Source organism: Oryctolagus cuniculus, chromosome 13 (assembly GCF_964237555.1).
Source record: "Oryctolagus cuniculus chromosome 13, mOryCun1.1, whole genome shotgun sequence".
Classification (NCBI taxonomy): Eukaryota; Metazoa; Chordata; class Mammalia; order Lagomorpha; family Leporidae; genus Oryctolagus; species Oryctolagus cuniculus.
In genome coordinates, this window is record NC_091444.1 from 59,569,841 (window position 1) to 59,586,815 (window position 16,975).

Genomic DNA, 16,975 nt, shown 5'->3' on the forward strand with positions numbered 1-16,975 from the left:
GGGAGGACAGCTTTTTTCCAACATGGGGAAAGTTAGTGACTCTCTGAAATCCTGCTTGGGATTGTGGGAGAGCGCAGCATTCTAACAATGCTTCTTGAATACCCTCTTGAGACAGCTTTTGTTTCAGGGTAGTTGGATGTCATCCCTACCAACAAACTTTGGTTGTGCTCATGGGTGTTCTACTCAACAAGAGGCTTTCTCATGGTCCCAATCATAAAAACCCCTAATTTCTGTTCTGGACTCCTCGATCAGTTTTGTCCAGAGCTTCCTGGCAAGTATTTCCTGGCTTCTCTCATCTCCAAGCATCTTTCCAAGGTGGGCACATGTATTAGGTAAACCAAGATTCTGGAGACTTTAAGGCCTTTGAGTTGAGGAAATGATTGTTACTAGTGCATCACACAAAGCTATAACACTAATAATTAAATCATCTCATGATTCTTAAACACCCAGTGTTCACTGACTTGTTTAAAATGAATAGACTTGATTTCATCTACTTAATATTTGTATTGGCAGTGGAAATAGGAATTAAATATTAAATTTTAAAAGACAATATTTAATGCCATTCTGTTGTACAATCAAATGCTGATTCATTCACTAAATGCAAATAGTAGTGACTGATGTGGGCAACACAAAGAGACAATAGCTATGGTCCTGTTCTTAAGGATGCGATTATTCATATAGTGAAAACATACACTAATAAAAGAAAAAGTAGTAAGTCCAAAAGTTCACTCTAAAGGAAACTTCAGCCTCTATACCCCCTGTGCCAACCTCTCACTAGACTCTAAGCTCCTGTTCATAGGGAATGTATCTATTCCCTGTTTATCCCTAGAGTCAAATCAAGTAAACCCATCTTAGGAAATAGAGCATTTTGCTATAACTACTAGATGAACAATACTATTAGAGGAAAAGGAAACTATAGACCCAGATTATGGAGACAGAGCAATGTGGCCTTTCCCCTCCAATGTTATTTCTGAACACCCCAATCACTAAAGGAATCTTTTCCGGAAAAAGCTTCTTTGATATTGATGTTGTTCGACACTACCACATAGCCTTCTTCACAGCAGAAAGCTCAATTAAAAATCTTCATTCCTCAAAGTGTAGAGAATGTGTGTTAATAATAATAATTCAATAATAATTCAAAATGACACTCAAACAATTGGCAGCGTGTCCACTAGTGCTTATGGATCTGTTGAGTCTTTCCTTGTCCTCAATAACTGGTGATCTTTTTTCTTAAGAAGCTACCTGGTATATCAATATCCAATCCTGTCCAATCCTGTCCCATTGAAGCATTCATCTCAAGGTGTCTAAAGGTGAAAGCTAGAATTTTTCAGAGGAGCTAAAACATCTGAACATAAGTTCTTTTAGATGCTTACCCTTGCATTATGAAATGTATGCCAAGTTTCTTGCTAATAGCTTTCAACTCAGAGCCCGGGATCCTGATGGAGATTTCTTAAACTCTGGAAAGTAAGTATAAGTGAGCACCTGTGGAGAGGTAGCCAAACACTTGTTCCCTCTAGCCTTCTGAGATGCAAAGGAAGAATATAACTTACTATTGTTCATGAAAAGCTGTGAAATAGCATGGACTAAGGGCTTTGCAGCATTCCTCTTATAAAGGTAAAAAACATTTGGAAGGACCCCGTAATGGAAGAAGAAAAACTGCAGCATTTAATGAAGAGAAACTGTTTTAGATGTAATTTCATGTGGCCTTTATATTCTCTAGTGATATCTTAGAAGTGGAGTTTCCTAGTTAAGGAATAAGATCTTTAGAGCGTCAAGCAGCTCAGAAAATCAATTGCTTTTTCAACCCTCATTTGGAATTCTTTTATTAGGAAACGGTACTTTTAAATATCTGTCTCTGAATTAATTTTCATTTTCCAAAAACATGTGCAGGTGTCTACAACAGACTTAGAGAAAACAGGTGTGGAGAAAAATAATTATCTGGAGCCTATACACAGTTAATCTCATCTCCAAGGATACCTGCAAAAGCCATAGATAGAATTGTTTCTCAGACCCAAGATGAAAGGTTATGAGAGGAGAAAATTCTTGATTTGATTGTGTGTGTGTGTGTGTGGTCTTATCTCTCTCTTTTTCTGGTGCAACAATAGAACTTCATTTATCCAAGGGCTTGCAATTTTGAAAAGACAAGGGGCTTTGTAAAAGCAAGACATTGGCTGTTGCAAATGAGTATTAAAATGCTAAGCATCAGCTGCCACTTGCCAGAGGGAATAAATATTGTAATTGCTTCCTTCAGAATGCTCACTTGTTAGAATGCTGGCCAGGACAACACTTGAGGGAGTTGCCATTAGAGATAATCAATTTAAGACATATGATTAAATTCTTTGTTATTCTAAAAAGGGGGAAAAAGGAAAGAAAAAGAACCCAAATATTCATAGTTGAGGTATATTGTTAAATGATAAACTAAAAGCAGATTTAGACAACCTCTGGGTATCAACAACATTAATAAAAAGCTATGTAGGTAGTGGAACCTTACATCTGTGAAACTTAATTTTATGACTCTACCTATCTTCTCAAGTATTCTTCTACAAAGATGTTAACTGCTATTTTTCAAAGGTTTAATATGTCCTTGTGTTGATGGAGTGCAGGTCAAAAGATGCTTCGTCATGGAAGCAGTGTTCATTTGTTATTGTACTGTTAAAAAATTACCAACTGAAAATTATATTGGTGTTTCCCCTTGTGGCTTATTACCTCCTATAAGTAAATCATTTGATTCAGATTCAGTTGCCAAAATTGTATAAAGATTTTAAGAATGTTTATTAGGTTTATTGCATATAAACTAAGTATTCAAATTTGATAAGTATTTTAAAAAGTATTCATCAGGTAATTGTTATGCCATCACAAAGCATACGGAACACCAGAGTAAGGGAAAGGGTTTATTGGGGAAAACCCAGCAGACTGGAGGGAAGGGGCAAAGAGGGAAAAAGGCAGAGGAGAGTATAAGAGAGAGACAGAGGAGAGGAGCTAGTGAGGAGAGAAGAGAGAGACAAGGGACGAGAGACCAGCTGAGGAGAGGAGCCAAGAGAGCCACATGTTCAGGAACAGGCCCTTTTAAAACTTTGCCGGAGGGAGGGCAGGAAAGCAGGAGCAGCAAATCCCATTAGGATGGGGGTGGAGCTTGGCACAGGTAGTTGGGCCATGTGGCTACCTGGCTTTCAGCAATGGCGGCGGGAACAGGGGCATAGGATGTAAATCAGGGTGTAGATCGCGCCAGAGATAAAACTGCGCCAGTTTCCTAACAGTAATGTCCAATCTCCTTGGTATCCAAATTCATCCCCTATGTCGTGACTCACACTCAAGACCTAACTGTAAGGAGAGAGAATAGGGACTGAACTCCTTAACAATCCATCACAGGGATGAAGCAGTTAACATTTGGATGAAACAACCCAATTGCTCTTGAACAAGAAGAGAGCCTTAATGGAAAGCCATTGAGTTAGTCCAGGAACAGAAGGGAGGCATGAATAATCCAGCACTGTGTTGTGAAGGCAGTGCCCAATACAGTTCTCAGCATGCTGGCCATGAACTTCCAAGGGGCTCCTATCGGCAAGGAAGTACTGTGAGACCTGAGCCTGGATCAAGGTATAACTATTTTAAATTAGGCCTCCATCTTGTAACTTGGGCCTGAACAGGCCCTGAACCCTAAGCCAGAAGCTCCTAAAAGTAAATACATGAGGCCGGCGCTGCGGCTCACTAGGCTAATCCTCCGCCTAGTGGCGCCGGCATACTGGGTTCTAGTCCCAGTCAGGGCGCCAGATTCTGTCCCGGTTGCCCCTCTTCCAGGCCAGCTCTCTGCTGTGGCCAGGGAGTGCAGTGGAGGATGGCCCAAGTGCTTGGGCCCTGCACCCCATAGGAGACCAGGATAAGTACCTGGCTCCTGCCTTCGGATCAGCGTGGTGCGCAGGCCACAGCGTGCCGCCCGCATTGGCCATTGGAGAGTGAACCAACAGCAAAAGGAAGACCTTTCTCTCTCTCTCTCTCTCTCTCTCTCTCTCTCACTGTCCACTCTGCCTGTAAAAAAAAAAAAAAAAAAAAAAAAAAAAAAAAGTAAATACATGAACTCCCCTTGCGATAAACTCTCCTAGCAACAGCCGATTAGCAGATAACAGAGAAATACCTAGAGTTCCTGGTGTCTTCTCAGGGCAGATAAGGTCATGGATAGCTACCCCAGACCCTGCAGTTCGGCACGTACATCCCAGCAGCTCGGACCCTATGCTTCGGCCAATCAATTTAAAAGGCATCAACCCCAAAGCCATCCAACCACCTTTAGTAGGTCCGTTCCTGCCACTGGATGCACTAATCAATTCTAAGAGATGTCCTTTGAATTTCCCGCGGGATGAGATGATTTGCTAAATGGTACCATGATGTTTAGAATGTCTCTAAAAACCCTATAAAAACCCTGTTAACTGAAGGGTCGGGGCTCTCAATTCAGACCCACTGCATTGGTGTTGATTGAGAGTCCAGGCCCAGACCTGCAATAAAACTCTCGTGCACTTTACAGCGGTATCGGCTCCTTGGTGGTCTTTGGGGACAACTGAACCGGGCATACCAGTACCAGCTACTTTATTTCTCTGTTTCACTTACATTCTACCTCAAGAGAGGAAAGCCAGAGAATCACAAGTGCTCACTACAATGATAAACATGTTAGTGTGTCATATAAGGGGACTGTGTCTGAGGATTGATAGTAATAGCTGCTGAAACCTCTTCCACAAAGCCTATTGACAACAATGAAAGAAGGGAGAAATTTGAGGTGGACTTTTTTCTATTACATTTCAATATCTGAACATTTTTTAAAGTAAATATATGGATGGACTTTAGGTGGACTTTATTGTTTTAAATATCTGAACCACTCAGCAAATACCTGTACCTCTAGTCCGGGCTCTGCTTCCTTACAATGATGAGTTCATTTTGGGATGCGTGGAATCATCATTTGAGTATGGAATAAAAGTGTGGAGAGTTTTATTCATGTTTATTTTAGTCATTCTACTTAATTTCCACTTGGTGCATAATTTTTCAGACATCCAGCCAGAAAATCCATACAAACGTATGTTTAGAAAAACTCTCCATGAATTTCAAAATTTTTGCAGCTTAATATATATACCTTTTAATTGCATTTTCTACAAGTTTTTTAAAACTCTTATATGTAGGATATGAATATTTACATACAAAGGATATTTAATTGCTTTTTTACATTAGAATCACATGATAAAAATAAGAGAACTCTGTTTTAAAGATCTTAATGTTAAATTTTAAAGCTATTAAAAATCTTAAAAATAAATAGCAAAAATAAAACTAACTTGTCAAATGAGATTTTATTGCAAGAGAGTAGAAAAATAAGTTCATATTAAATATCTTATGTATTATTAAGTTAATACTTTAACCACAATGTAAAAAATGGTTCATTTTTCAGTCTTAAGAACTTAACCAGGTTTCATTATGTAGTAGTCTGCTATAATATATGCTGCTTTGGCCGGCACCGCGGCTCAATTGGATAATCCTCCACCTGCAGCGCCGGTACCCCAGGTTCTAGTCTAGGTTGGGGCGCCAGATTCTGTCCCAGTTGCTCCTCTTCCAGTCCAGCTCTCTGCAGTGGCCCGGGAGTGCAGTGGAGGATGGCCCAAGTCCTTGGGCCCTGCACCCGCATGGGAGACCGGGGGAAGCACCTGACTTCTGGCTTCAGATTGGCTCAGCACTCCAGCCATAGCAGCCATTTGGGGGGTGAACCAACAGGAGGAAGACCTTTCTCTCTATCTTTCTCTCTCACACTGTCTAACTCTGCCTGTCAAAAAAAATATATATATGCTGCTTTGTTTTTATTTTTTCCAGCAATTTACTTTTTCTTTTGAAAAAAATTCTAAGACATCTGTGAGATCAATGATAGAAATAACAAAACATAATTAGAGAACAATTTTATTCTAGCAAATCCATAAAAGATATAATATTCCAAATGATTCCATCAAGTTAAAGGTGTTATACATAACTTAAGAGATGATTTGTTTGCTTGGCAGACATCCCGAGTTTGATGTTCCATTTCAATAACTACAGCCTTGGACAATTTAAAAAGAAAAAAAAAAAACTATGCTATTTCTAGATATACAATATACCATTGGGGATTTGAAGTAATTAAAACAGAAGTGACATTTTTCAAGTGGAGTTTTGTTGTTGTTATTGTTTGCAAGAAAAACCAAATGAAAGGTACTTTCCTGAGAAATAAAAAATATATAAAGTCAAGTAACAGTGTGCTTACTTGATAACAAAAATAGCACAACAGTTCAACCAAATGTGAAAGATTTAGTTAGGCAGCAATGTTAATTTTTACTACTCCAAATACTAATTTTTAAAAAATATTTGTTAATATAGAGATAACAAATTTCATGTATTTCATAGATAAATTTCTGAGAAAACCGTATGTCCATCCCTCCTCAATATCCTCTTCATTCCTCTTATTTTTAAGTTTTTGCCATAACATACTTTAGATTTACTCTATAATCACAGGTTTAATTAATGCACCAGTAATCATAAGGCTCAACAAGTGAAAAGTAGAAAGGCCAAGTTTCCACAGGAAAATGAACAAGGGTAATAAACAATAAGCAAATTGTAAGATGTCAGTTTCATTGCTACATTTTTATTGTATTCTGTATTACCTGCTACATAACAAAGAAACGATGTTTGTATTTTTGGAACTGGTTTATTTCACTAAGCTGCTATAAGCATGGGGTACAGATAACTCTTTCATATGCTAATTTTTATGTCCTTAGCGTAAATTCTCAGTAGTGTGATAGATGGGTCATATGTTAGATCTATTTTCAGATTTCTGAGGAATCACCATACTGCTTACATAATGGTTTTAGTACTTTACATTCCCACCAGCATTGTATTTGAGTACTTTTTCTCTACATCCTTGCCAGAATTATTTTTTGATTTTTGGATATTAGCCATTCTAGATGCAGTGAGGTGAAACATCATTGCATTTTAATAATGGCTAGTAATTCTCTGCATTCTTTCAAGTTTTTGTTGGAGATTTATATTTCATCTTTTGAAGGATATCTGCTTATGTCCTTTGTCCATCTTAACTAGAATGTTTGTTTTGTTGAGACTGATTTTCTCAGGCTCTTTAAATATTCTGGGTATTAATTATCAATCTTTTGTCAGATACATAGTTTGCAAATATTTTCTTCAATTCTGTTCAGTGGCTCTTCACTTGAGTGTTTCCTTTGTTGTGCAGAACCTTCTTATCTTGATGTAATCCCATTTGTCTTTTTTTGAAATGCTAATGGTTGGTAGACTATTTACTTGAGAGTAGAGTTACAGAGAGAGGGAGATGGAGAGAAAGGTCCACCACTCGCTGAATCATTCCCCAAATGGCTGCAATTGCCTGAGCCAAGCTGATTTGAAGCCAGGAACCAAAAACCTCTTCCAGGTCTCCCACATGGGTGCAAGCGCCCAAGCACTTGGACCATCTTTCAGTGCTTTGCAGGCATCAGCAGAGAGCTAGATTGGAAGTGGAGCAGCCAGGACTAGAACCAGTGCTCATATGGGATCCTGGAACCACAGGTGGAAGCTCAGCACACTACTCTACAGTGCCGGCTGCTATTTTTGTTTTATTTTCTGGGCTTCTGGGATCTTTTCCAAGAAGTCCTTACCTATGTTGATGCCTTGCAGAATTTCCCCAATGTTTTCTCTAGTAATTATATGCTATCAGGCAATAGATGTGAATCTTTGATCCATTGTGTGTTGATTTTTGCATAAGATGTAAGGTAGGGGTTTATTTCATACTTCTGCATATGGAGATCCAGTTTTCCAAGCATCGTTTTTGAAGAGACTGTCATTTCTCCAGAGAGTAATTTTAGATCATTTGTCAAGTTTAGTTTTTGTAGATGTGTGGATTAATTTCTGGGGTTTCTATTCTGTTCCATGGGTATACACATCTATTTTTGTGCCAGTACCAAGCTGTTTTGATTATAACTGCCTTGTAGTATGTCTTGAAATCTGGTATTGTTTTGCCTCCACCTCTGTTTTTGTTGTTTAAGGTTGTTTTAGCTATTTGGGGTCTCTTGGATTTCCATATGGATTTTAGCATAACTTTTGCTAGATCTAAGAATGGCATTTGTATTTTGATTGGAATCATACTAAACCTGTAAATTGCTCTTGGTAGAATGCACATTTTAATGATATTAATTATTAGAATCAAAGAAAATAGAAAATCTTTGGACTTTTTGAGTCTTCAATGTCTTCATGCTTTCTAATTTTCATTGTAGAGATCTTTCACGTACCTGGTTAAATTTATTCCAAGATATTTCAATTTTTTATAGCTATTGTGAATTGTGCTGATCTTACAAGTTCTTTCTCAGAAATGACACTGTTTATGTATATAAATGCTGTTGATTTTGTGTGTAGATTTTATAACCTGCAACTTGGCCAAACTCTTATGGGTTCCATAAGTGTCTTAGTGGAATCTGTCAGATCCCCTGTGTGTGTCAGTGTGTGTGTAGAATCATGTCATCTGCAAAGAGGGATAATTTGACTTCCTCCTTTCTGTATCCCTTTGATTCTTTTCTCTTGTATAATGACTTTGTTCAAAGTTCCAGAACTATATTGGATAGTAATGATAAAACTTGGCATCCTTGTCTGGTTCTGTATCTTAGTGGAAATTCATCCAGCTTTTCCCCATTCAATATGATGCTGGTTGTGGATTTGACATATATTGCCATGATCATGTTGAGGAATGTTTCTTCTATATCCAATTTGCATAAGGTTTTTATCATGAAAGGATGTTGCATTTTGTCAAATACTTTTTCTTCATCAATTGACAATCTATTGATAACCATGTGTTTTTTGTTAAAGTAATGTATCACATTTATTGACTCATGGGTGGCAAACCATCCCTGTATACTCATTCCATTTGGTCAGGTGGATGATCTATTTAATGTGCTGTTGCATTGGATTAGGTAGTAATTTGTTGAGGAATGTTGCATTAATGATCACCAGGGATGTTGATTTATAGTTCTCTTTCTTTGTTGCATCTGTATTCTGGTTTTGGAATTAAAGTGATGTTGACCTTAGAGAAGGAGTTTGGGAGGGTCTCCTCCCTTTCAATTTTTTTTATTTTGAAAAGAAATGGAACTAATTCTTTAAAACTTTGGTAGAATTCAGCAGCGAAGGCATTTGGCCCTGGGCTTTATTTTTTTGGGAGATTTAGGTTTTCTGTATCTTTATGCAAAATTTTGGTAAATTGCATGTATCCAGAAGTCTATCATTTTATTCTCGATTTTCCAATTTGCTGTTTATAGTATAAAGCTGTTTATAGTGTTCCTGATGATTTTTTATATTTCAGTGAGATCAGTTGTAACATCTCCTTTTTCATCTCTGATTTTATTAATTTGAGTCATATCATTTTTTTGGTTAGTTGGACCAATGTTTTATCAATTTTGTTTTCAGAAAAACCAGCTTTTCATTTCACTTATCTTTTTTAATCTTTGTCTCAATTTTGCATATTCTCAATTTTTTTATGTCATCCCTCCTACTGATTTTGGATTTGGGTTGTTCCTTGTTTTCTAGGTCCTAGAATAGCGTTGTTAAATAATTTCTTTGCTATCTTTCCAATTTCTTGATGTAGCCTCTAGTTGTTATAAACTTTATTCCAAATACAAAATTTACCTTACACTTTTTTTAATCTTACTTAGGACAAATTTTCTAGATGGGTGTCATGTAGGCACACAGGGAGGTCAAACTTTATTCTACCAATGGATAAGCTTTTAACGACTTCAATTTCTCCTATTGTACCACATTTGTTCCTTATTAGAGGAGGGAGATGGCAGAATCATCTTTGCCCTTTCCTGGATCTCTTGCTGGATCTACTTGCCTAGAAAGAAAGCAAAGTATGATTGTGGTGGATTGATTACAAAACTGACTCAATTCTCCATTTGTGCGATTATCCATGTCCTTGCACTATTATTTTGCAGCTTCTCCCTTCAAGAGAAAGTGACTGGTTTGTGGCTTCTTGGATTGGCAGAATGCAGTGGAAGTGACATATGTTTGGCTCTCTCTAAACCACAAAAACAAGTTCAGACCACTCTGCTAAAGGAGCAAAGACCTCTTATGGCAGAAGTAAGTTGTCCCAACTAAGTGTTACTTAAGAAGGGCTTGCTGCCCAGTGCTGAAAAAAAATCCAGTATGTTGACATTGTCTTTAAAAAATAATTTTTTGTTTGCTCAAGAAAGAGAGGAACAGGGTGAGGGAGAGAGACAAAGAGAGGCCCCCATCTGCTGGTTCACCTTCCAAATGCCAACAACAGCTGGGATTTGGCTAGGCTGAAGTCACGAGTAGGAACTCAACCCAAATCTCCGAGTATGTAGGGAAACCGAGTACTTGCGCTTTCTCCTGTTGCCACCCAGGGTGTACATTAGCAGGAAGTTAGAATGGGGGAGGAAGTGGTACTGGAATCCAGAGACTCTGTCCTAATTGATGTCTTAACCACTGTTCTAAATGCCTGCCCCATGGCACTGACCTCAGAGAAAAGAGGCTTTATTTTGAGGTCAGCTAGCAAGGAGATAGGGGCAAAACTCAAATATTTACTTTTGATCTGGATTTAGGATAAATTTCAAATTGTCAGAAAAAGAGAATGTGTAAGAAAGTTATGACTTGGAAGCCCCACATCAATCCATATACGGTATAGAAAGCACTGGGCATTGAATCATACTCATTGTGGAATCTCTCATCTTGGAATAGGCTCTGTTGACAACATTTTTGGCTCCTTTGCTTGCATAGACAGTCTGTTAAACAGCTTGCAATTCCATTAATAATAGCAGCCTGTGAGGGAAAGATAAGGAAGTGAAAGTAGTTTAAACCTATCAGCCTTTTTGTACAATTTCATAAGGGTGCTTAAGCCAAGCAGCACCTACCCAGCAGACCTGCCAGGTATCTTTGGAAGCATGAATGAATACAGACAATGTCAGGAGAATCTCTAAGCCAACTCTGACTGGTGAGCACAGTAAATTGGTGGCCACTGATTTTGCAGTTGTTAAACTGTGTTAATTAGACTGTGGAAAAGCTGATACATTTGATTTTTTATTTAGTAACTTAGTGGGGCATGTTCTGCTCCTCTGAAAGAGAAATACCCTTTTCATTCATTCTCAGCATGTTCATGGTAGGACACATCTTGTTCATTTATTCTCTGGAAGCCCCCAAATCTGGAATTGTACTCTACTCCGTTGATGAGGAACAATTTTGACAGTTTGATCTCCTTTTATGTATCTTCTTTATCTTCTCTGAGTTGGCTACAAACTCAGGGATAGCAGTAAAGGTGTGATGAATCAAAGCCCTAAAACACATGCTGAGCTTATTATGGCAAATGAATTTCACGTTAAGTATGGGATTTTATACATGTGTATATATATATATATATTCATGGGATGGCATTTTATGAGTGATTAGAATTATCATTATAAAGTATTATAATATATTACTTTCCCAAAATGTGGCTGTCCTAATTTTATGCTAATATGAAAATTTTCCAGTAGAGTAGAATTCTTACTGAATGATTATCTGTAACTATATATTAGCAATAGGTGTTTAACTCATAAGTGCAGTTTTCCTATCTGTGGTTCTATACCTGGCAAACTATAAAAAAAAATGCACAGAAGTAAGAGAAAAAGAATTATGGTAAGTCATAATTTTTTTAAAAAATTTTATTTATTTGAAAAGCAGAGGTACAGAGAAGAGAGAGAGAGAGAGAATGGAGAGATCATTCATCTTCTGGTTCACTCACCAAATAGATGCAAGTGCAAGGGCAGAAGCCATACACGATGCCAGCATCATGAGTGGCAGCTTAATCTTCTATGCCACAGCACTGGCTCAGTCATAATTTTTTTTTCACATTTTTCAGCTCAACTGTTAGCATAAGAAAGGATTTGTCAGAAACATAGTGTGTATTTAATCATCCATTTATTCATTAGTACAACACATATTTTATTTAGCATCTGCTAAGGGCAGTATAAGGAATATAACAGTGACCAGGACAGAAACAGTCATAGTCTTCATGGAACTTAAATTCTAGTGGGGTATACAGACAACAGATCTATAAATAAATTGTGATACAAGATTGGGATAAATGCTATGGAAAGAAGCAGGATAAAGGGATAGGATATGATGGGGGCATGGGAGTAACTACCTTTGTACAAGAGGTTAGGGCAGATCTCAGAGAAATACGAATTCGAGCCATGGCTCACTTGGTTATTCCTCCGCCTGTGGTGCCTGCATCCCGTATGGGTGCCAGTTCTAGTCCCGGTTACTCCTCTTCCAGTCCAGCTCTCTGATGTGGCCCTGGAAGGCAGTAGAGGATGGCCCAAGTGCTGGGCCCCTGCACCCACGTGGGAGACCAGGAGGAAGCACCTGGCTCCTGGCTCCTATTCGGCGCAGCGCCGGCCATGGTGGCCATTTAGGGGGTGAACCAATGGAAGGAAGACCTTTTTCTCTGTCTCTCTCTCTCACTGTCTAACTCTATCAGTCAAATAAAAAAAAGATATAAATAAATAAAATTAAAAAAGAAGTTGTGCCATCTAAATAGCAAGGGTAACATGCTCCGGACAGAGTGAGAACAAGTATAAAGAGAGTAATGAATATAAAAGCAATCAACATATTCAGTGGTTTTCTCCTTACAAACTGAAGCTGTTTTTCCTGTGATATGTCTGACTCTGAAAGGAATGAGACAGAAGACATTGGTGTGAAAAATCAGGAAAAACAGAAGGGATAATTGGGTATTCCTTCCAGAAAAGGAACATCAGATCATCATGGAGGAAAATAGCCATAGAGTGCTCAGGTACAATCATTGGCAAAGACTGTTACTTGGAGTTATCCATACAGTAGAATCGTGACTGGCTGTATATGATGGAATGAAAGCTGTCTGTGGAATGTAGATGAACCCTGTGTGTTCATCCCTTTGATAAACCTGAACTTTCACTGAGGACTCTGATTATTTCATAAACCAATCTGAATTATCTCATTTCTTTAACTCAGAAAAAGTTCCTCTCTGTGTTTATGAAAAACTCACACTAATAAGTAACTCATAAATAATTCTGCTTTTATTGACATTAGAATCATGGCACTAACTTTCTTTTAGCAGGATGTACTGGTTTGAATGATCTCTACCAAAAATTCATGTATACTTAGAATCCGTGAGTGTGACTTTGTATCTGTAATGTTATTATTTTCAACAATCAGCCTTAAGTGTCTTCTGAAGTAAAATGAGTCTGAAGTCGAATGACTAAGCTCTAATAAGGAAAGAGGTTTGGGAAGAGAGGGTGAGAGTGACCGACATGGAGGGTAGAAGTTGGGATGATGCATCTCCAAGCTGAGGAATACCAGTGACCTCGGCAACCACCAAGTTAGGAAAGAGGCATGGAATGGATTGTCCTTCAGAGTCTAGAGCAAGCATAACTGTGGACACATTGGTTTCAGTCTTTGACCACCTAGAACGATGGTTTTCTGTTGTTTTCTGTCCCGAAGTTGGTGGTAATCTTTACAGCAGCCCTAGGAAACCAACATACCTGGAACAATACCTCAGCGATACTCCTCCTTCTGCTCTATGGAATGGCCATATTTGGAAGATGGTTTCCAGCACACTATAATATGATAAAATGCACTCACAATGAAAATTTGTCTATTTCTTAGAAGAAGGAATAAATATTACAGGGCGTAGCATTGTGGGGTCCTCTTAACAAATATATAATTTATCAATTTTCTGAACTTAATGCTTCACTCTACCTAAGTTGAAAAGGTAAATCAAGATAAAAATGACTTTCTATAAAACAATAAAAAGTTCAAGAGATTAATCTATTTAATAAAGTTTAGTGAGTGCCAGGCACAGTATTATTAAGTGCTATTAAATAAACAGTTAAAAAAAGTGTTTAGTTTAATATTTGCTGATATTCTCTGAAAAATCCCTTAAAATAATTTTTTACTGTGTGTATCAGGAAAAGCAATCCTTTATATTAATATTCCATAGTATACTACCTCAACACTCCTTTTTCCCCATTCCCCATGGAAAATTAAGGAGTGAAGAGAAATACTCACATGTATGCATACTCAAGCATGCCAAGACTAACTTTGTGTCAAATTTTGTGACCCACATGTCAAGGAAATCTTAAGAGTAGAAAAAAAAATTTTCAGCAAAGCCAGAGGATAGTTCATGCTGTGGTATAAGTCAGACAATGCCTGATAAAACTATGAAGGGTCCAGTTAAGTCAAGGTTGTGACTAATGCTGTGAGTTTTCCTGTTGACTTTATAGCCTAAACCAACAATATAGACCATTTGTCACTGTCAAGGCCTAAGGTTATATTTGAAAATGTCAATAGCTAAACAACAGAAATTCTGTAAATAAAATGTTAAAAATTCCAGCATGAAATCCAGTGCTTTCATATTCTCAGCTACTGATCCTCAGCCTTTTCTCTCTTAATACTTCTAAGAATATTTCAGCCACAGAAAGTATATGTATAGTATATATTAGGATTGGAGGAGGGATTAAATTTTACCAGGACTCAATAAGATTTTCCCATTCCTGCTACAATGCATGGAATGCTAAGTGGAATGATTGGGGATCATTATTACTACTCAGTCATATGGACATTCAGTAATTGTTGAATGAATGACCAAGAAGCTGCAGACATCAAAACAATTAGGGAGAAAAGGTAAATAACCAAGGATTGATCAATTTTGAGGAAGAAGGTGGAGAAATAACTCTGTACCTGGGAAAAGAGCAGATTATTGTGCAAAATGTGACATGATCGAAACATATTGGCTATAAATACCATTAAGTTAACTGACTTTCTGAATGTTATGTAAACTTTGTGTTCCCCAGTGACAACATATAGGAATCTGACGATTAGAGCCTAGTTTACACAGATTTATTTTAATTCTACTTTATTTTTGAAAGGACATATTTAATTTATATAATAGTTAAAGGATCCACAAAATAAAGAGTTAAACAAATGAAAACAAAAAGACCATAATTCAGCAGGACTATAGCGGGGGCCATAAATAATAAAATAAAAAATGTTGGTCTCATTAATATAAAGATTAAAATAGTCAGATCATTAAAACTATAGTAGTACATTTTAACAATTTGAAAAAAATAGTGGGACAAAATACTATATTTTCAGCAAAACTGATGCACCTAGACATACAGAAATGGCTTTTTTGTTTGTGTTTTGGATTTTTTCTACTTTTTTCTCTTTTTTTCTCATTTTAGCTTGTACATATAATGGAGAACATGTGATATTTGTCTTTCAGTGTTCAGTTTTAATTCACTCAACATGATGTCTTCCAGTTAAAATTATTTCTTCTGTAAATGATACAATTTCATTTTTATGGCTGAATAATATTCTATTGTGTATTTACATATTACACATAAACAACACATAATCCATTTATATGATGATGGACTTCTTGGTTGATTGCATATGCTGAGTATTCCAAACAGTACTGCTATAAACTTGGTGGAGCAGGTATCTCTGTGATACAATATGTGTGTGTCTTTTAGGTCTATACTCAGAACTGGGAATGCTAGATCATATGGCAAATCTATCTATAGTTCTTGAAGAAATCTCTGTTCTGTTTTACACAGTGGTTGGACTAATTTACATTCCTACCAAAGGGTTTCAGTTTCTCCATACCATTGTTAGTATTTGTTACTTTTGGTCTTTTGGATAATAGCCATTCTGACATGGAAGAGGTGTTACCATGGTTTTGATTTGCATTTCCTTGATGACTAGTGATATAGAGCATCTTTTCATATATCTGTTGGCAACTTTTATTTCTTCTTCTGAGAACTCTTTATTGAGGTCGTTTGCCCATTTCTTAACTGGATTGGTTGATTTTTGATGTTGAGTTTTTGAGTTGATGAATATTCTATAATATATTAATATTTTGCCTTCTATTATCATAGTCTCAGGTCTCAAATATGGGTCTTTGGTGATCTTGAATTGATTTTTCTATATGGTGAGAGGGATCTAATTTCATTCTTCTACATATATTGATCCAGTTTTGCCGGCACCATTTGTTCATGAGATTATCATTTGTCTAACATATAGTCTGGGCACTTTTGTTCATGTTCATTGGTTTCTGGGCTTTCTAATCTGTTTAATTGTTATATACATCAGATTATATGTCAGTATTATACTGCTACTATCTCTATAGCTTGTACTGTGCTTTGAAGTAAGGCACTGTGATGCCTCCAGCTTGATGTCTTTGTTCAGGATTGTTTTGGCTACATGGGGTCTTCTGTGATTCCACAGGAGTTTTAGATTTTTTTTAAAAATTCTGCAAAGGATGTCACTGGTATCTTCATAGGGATTGCATGCAATATGTGGATTCTTATAGGTAGTATATACATTTTGATGATAATGATTCTTAAATTCCTAGAGCAGGGAATATCTTTGTTTCTGGTTCTTGATGATTTCTTTCATTAATATTTTATAATTTTTTTTAGCTGTGTAGTATTTCTTTTTTTTTAACTTTTATTTAATGAATATAAATTTCCAAAGTACGGCTTATGGATTACAATGGCTTCCCCCCCATAACGTCTCTCCCACCTGCAACCCTCCCCTCTCCCACTCCTTCTCCCCTTCCATTAACATCAAGATTCATTTTCGATTCTCTTTATATACAGAAGATCAGTTTAGCATACATTAAGTAAAGATTTCAACAGTTTGCTCCCACACAGAAACATAAAGTGAAAAATAATAGATGATTTTTTAAATGATGATGAAATCAGATCAGACCTATTGTCATGTTTAATCCCAGTGAGAGTCAAGTTGGGAATTGATAATTTCTTCTTTTTTTTTTTTACAGAAGATCAGTTTAGTATACATTAAGTAAAGATTTCAACAGTTTGCACCCCCATAGAAACACAAAGCGAAATATACTGTTTGAGTACTCATTATAGCATTAAGTCTCAATGTACAGCAC

General features: G+C 37.0%; 1 long non-coding RNA gene across 2 annotated transcripts in view; it reads right to left on the reverse strand.

Annotated features, from left to right (window-relative positions):
- Positions 1–5,442: 5,442 nt before the first annotated feature.
- Positions 5,443–16,975, reverse strand: part of LOC103350916 (uncharacterized) — a 234,390-nt gene continuing 222,857 nt past the window's right edge. Inside the window, exons 5-6 of one of the 2 annotated variants that reach the window (XR_011381534.1) lie at positions 13,557–13,631; positions 5,443–12,333 (exon numbers count right to left, since the gene is read on the reverse strand). This is a non-coding gene — a long non-coding RNA (uncharacterized lncRNA). Of the gene's footprint in view, positions 13,632–16,975 lie in introns of both variants that reach the window. The other variant, XR_011381533.1, reaches the window with a different exon arrangement.